This window comes from Serinus canaria, chromosome 2, assembly GCF_022539315.1.
Source record: "Serinus canaria isolate serCan28SL12 chromosome 2, serCan2020, whole genome shotgun sequence".
Classification (NCBI taxonomy): Eukaryota; Metazoa; Chordata; class Aves; order Passeriformes; family Fringillidae; genus Serinus; species Serinus canaria.
The window spans coordinates 149,758,225-149,762,689 of NC_066315.1; the positions used below are offsets into that span (position 1 = coordinate 149,758,225).

General features: G+C 47.2%; 1 non-coding gene across 1 annotated transcript; it reads right to left on the reverse strand.

Annotated features, from left to right (window-relative positions):
* Positions 1–3,711: 3,711 nt before the first annotated feature.
* TRNAF-GAA (transfer RNA phenylalanine (anticodon GAA)) lies at positions 3,712–3,784 on the reverse strand. Its single transcript has one exon. It is a non-coding gene; the product is annotated as a tRNA-Phe (tRNA).
* Between the last annotated feature and the right edge of the window lie 681 nt (positions 3,785–4,465).

Genomic DNA, 4,465 nt, shown 5'->3' on the forward strand with positions numbered 1-4,465 from the left:
TGCTCACTGAGGAACTGGCCATGGGTGGCTGAGGGTCTCAGCATCTTTGTGCTTGACAGGTGGCGAATTTTTGGACAGATGAGCTACAGAATTTCTGCTTCTTGACTTACAAATTGTCTCCTCTATGTGACCTAAAACATTCCAGGTCCAGCTTCTGAAAGCTCTGTGGTGCCAAAAAAAAAAAAGAAAAAAAGGTGCAAAAATAACGTAACAAATCCAGGGTGTGGCTAAAGACCACGGCCACCAGACAGCATAACCCCAAAAAAATTCCCCAAACCAATTCCATTTTGTGTCTGGTAGAGCTGCTGATATCAGAGGGATTTACAGTGTTGTCCAGGAATTAATTGGAGCCACGGGAGGGTAATGAGGCCTCAGCCCTGAAGTGGGAATGAGCCACCCCTGTTGTGTCTCCCCCATCTCCACCAGGACCTCAGCACCCGTAAGAAGAAGGAGGCTGGGCATTGACCCCAGTGAGTTTTTCCTGTTATCCATGAAAGAGGATGAGGAAAAACTCTTGCAGTGTGCCCTCTGCAAGGTCATCCCCAAACCAAGGTTGTGTGCTCAGAGCAGGTTATTTTTATCTGCAGAAGGTTTTTAAAGGAGCCTTTTCTTGAGCTCAGTGACTGTGGATCTTACAAGTACATCTTGGATCGGATTTCAGGAACAGAACAATCCTCTTGGTATTTTTTTCCACACTTGGATGCTGAAGGAAAGTGAGAATTGCACAGCCAGATGATTTCTTAGCTGATTATTTTGGAGTCTATCCTAAGTGTTTACTCACATGTAAAGCTTTGCTTTGAAGAGTTTTTAATGTCTGGAGTGTGGACTTGCTCCAGGCTTAATTTTTCTTCAAAGATTCTGTCTTTGAAAGCAAATCAAAACAGACCACTGCCTATTTTGAAACATCAGAGCCTCTAATTCTGTGAAATACTTCTGTTTTTTTCTTCCCTGAGGAGCTGTGAGCTGTTTGGCATTACCAGCAGTGATGATTTCCAAATTCCTGGAAGGCCAGGTGGGCACATCCATGTGACAGGGAGCAAAGACCACAAGAGAAGATCTGGCATGACATTTTTTTCTGTAAAATACAGCAAATTTGAAAATGTTCCTGGGGTGGGATTCATCTCACCTGCTTCTCTGAGGCCAAAAAGGCAAATCTCCACAATTGACCCAATAATAGAATTTTTGGGGGCTTGGAAAGGACCTTCAGGATCGTTTAATTCATGCCAAGAGCAGCCAGGTTTTGCATCTCTATGGAGTTTTCCAGAATCTGTATTAAAAATAAGCTGGGTCCTATCAAAAGTTTTTCTCCAAATTAATTACAACAAATAACCCACAGCACTTTTAGGTCTTCACAAATCTGATCCATTTTCAGCTGTTTCTGAATTTTTGGGAGGGAGATCAACACATTTGGGTCTACAGCACTTTTAGATCTTCACAAATCTGTGAAGATTTCAGCTGTTTCTGAATTTTTGGGAGGGAGAGATCAACGCATTTGGATCTAGGAGTGTCTGGCTGGACGGAGCCAGGGTAGATGAAAGCCTTCCCAAGGCCAGTGGTGCCACCTAATGGGAACATTCCCAGGGACTCCACGTCTCGGAAGCTCAGTCCTTAGCTGGAGTGTTGCTAGGTGACGTAGAAATGGAAATGAGGAGCTCTGACGTCAGTCCCTCTTTACGACCATTCCTCCGTCAATCCATTCCCTCTTCCCAGGCATCCGGGCCACAAGCAGGAGATGGCCCTGGGAAATTTGTTCTATTTCCTGCTTAAATCCAATCTCAGCAATCCCTGGAGCTCCTGAAGCGTTTTTGTCCTTCTTGGCGCTCAGTTTGTCTGGAGAGGAAATGATCCCAGATTTTGGGATTATGGAGAGCCAAGCAGGAAATAAAATGGAATAAGGGGCTGCCACGGGAGGAACAAGGACTCTGGGGGTTTTCTTAGTTGCAGATTTTGCAAATAAAGGACAAGTTCTCTGCACTGCAGCACTCAACTCTCAGATCCATCTGGATCCACACTGTGGCTCTGCAAAAGAAGGGATAATATCTCAAATATCTCAAAAGTTCCCGCCTGGCAGCCCCCTGCAGCCACTCCAAATCATGGATAACCATGAGAGTGGGTAGGAATGAGCTGCCCAGCTTCTCCTGGTCTCCAGGGATTGTTGTATTCCCTGACTGTGTTGTCTTCCCAGTACCCACACCTATTTTTCCATGACAGTATCACTCACCGCCGCATCTCTGCCACCTTTATTTTTCAGAGATGTGTTAGAGGGGGTAGAGCAGGTCTTTCTCAGGTCTCATCTCCTCTCTACCCTTGATGAATCATGAGTTTTAATCTGTCTCAGCCAGGCTTTCTCTTTTGCCTTTTCTCTGAAGTTCAAAAGTTATTTCCAAGACCCTTTCATTTATTTTTTTTTTTTTCCTGCTATAAAGATGTCTGCAAGGGCTCGTAAGAAGAAAATTATGTAAAGTGATGTCAAAGCATTGTTTCTGCTGTCCTGGGGAGAGGGCAACACTGAAGGGAGGAGGATCCAGTCCCTCTTTTAGTGCCTCACTGACAGAAAATTCCAAGAAGTGAGCTCACAGAGCCCCGGTGCAGCTCTATGGCTGGAGAAGGGATTAACATCCAGGGCAAGGGGGAGAAGCCTTTGATTACAGACTCAGATCATTAATTCTAGCAAGGATCTGAGCTCTGCTGGTAATGATGACTCTGCAGCTGTGGCTGGTGCTGCTCAAAGCCTGGAATGCTGCCTGGCAGGGGTGGTCAGGCACCAGTGATTGTCCTCAAAGGATCATAAAATCATGGAATGGTTTGGGTTGGAAGGGAAATGAAAGATCAGTGAGTTCCAGCACCCCCGCCATGGGCAGGGACACCTTCCACTATCCCAGGGTGCTCCCAGCTCTGTCCAACCTGGCCTTGGAAACTTCCAGGGATCCAGGGGCAGCCACAGCTTCTCTGGGAAACCTGGGACAGGGCCTCACCACCCTCACAAGGAAGAATTTTTTCCTGATATCCCATCTAATGCTGCCCTCTGTCAGTTTGGAGCCATTCCCCCTTGTCTTGACACTCCAGGCCCTTTTCCAAAGTCCCTCTCCAGCTCTCCTGGAGCCTCTTTAGGAACTGGATGGGGCTCTGAGGTGTCTCTGGAGCCGTCTCTTCTCCTGAAGGCTGAACAAACCCAGCCTTCCCTCATAACAGAGGAGCTCTCCTTCTCTCTAATAATCTTTGTGGCTTCCTCTGGACTCATTCCAGGCTTAGCAGCCCCCCCACATCAGTGGCTCAACATTATCCCCAATTTACAGGGCAGTCCATGCCACAGGACTGGGAACAGGCAGTGGAAGGAACAAAAATCCCTTTATATCACAATTTTTGCTAAAATATTTGAATTGTGAAACCCTGTCCCTGTTTCACAGGCTCCGACTGGTTGAGGTCCAAAGGGACCTCATGGAGGTCCCTGCTCCAAAGCCGTGCTGAAGCAGGACCTACAGCCCCTTGCCCAGCACCACCTCCAGTTGGGAATGTGTCCCAGAAGGGGAACTCCACACTCTCGGAAGGCCACTGGGCCCAGCTTCTCCTCCTTTGCCCAGAGCTGAGATGCTCCTGTCGCCTCCAGGGCCTGCCAGTGGTGCTGGCCCTGGTCTGGATCTGTCCTGGATGTCCAGGAGTCTCCTGCAGTGCAGAGCCCAGCCCTGGGCACACAAGAGTTTAGGAAAAGGCTGCTGAAGCCCAGGATTGAACCAGGGACCTTTAGATCTTCAGTCTAACGCTCTCCCAGCTGAGCTACTTCAGCCCTGCTGGTGCTGAGATTGCCCCAAAACCTGTTGGAACACGATGAGATTTCAAACTTTCACCATTCAAAGCAGTTTGCCCAACACTCCTCCAAGAAGAACCAGGAAATGGTTTGGGTTGGAAGGGACCTTTAAGATCACCACATTTCACTCCCACTGTCCCAGGTTGATCCAAACCCCATCCAACCTGGCCTTGGACATTTCCAGGGATGGGGCAGCCACAGCTTCTCTGGGCAACCCATGCCAGTGTTGGAATGGTGTGACTGAGCACAAAACAAAGCAGGAGAGAACAAATCTCAGGAAAACCCAGGCCAGAGCAGCCTCTCCCCACAAACAGGAGTTTTCCCTGGTGGAGCATCAGCTGGGAAGCTGACATGGAAAACAGACTTGAAAACCTTTCAGCTTTCTTGGACTATTATGTCAGACATTGCACCAAAATGTGCAGTTGTTTAACTACACTTAAATCACTCCAAACTACATAAATTGTTTCCAATGATCCCTCATCTTTCCAAATGCTGGCACTTTTTTGTTTCAGAACACTGCAATTCTGCTATCTTCTATATAATTATGTAACATATGTAGTTCATTGCTGCCTCTCCAATAAATAAGACTTATGCTCCCCAGTATGCATCCAGTAACACCTAATTTTCCCTGCTTTAAATTGTCTTAAAAAGAAATCCATT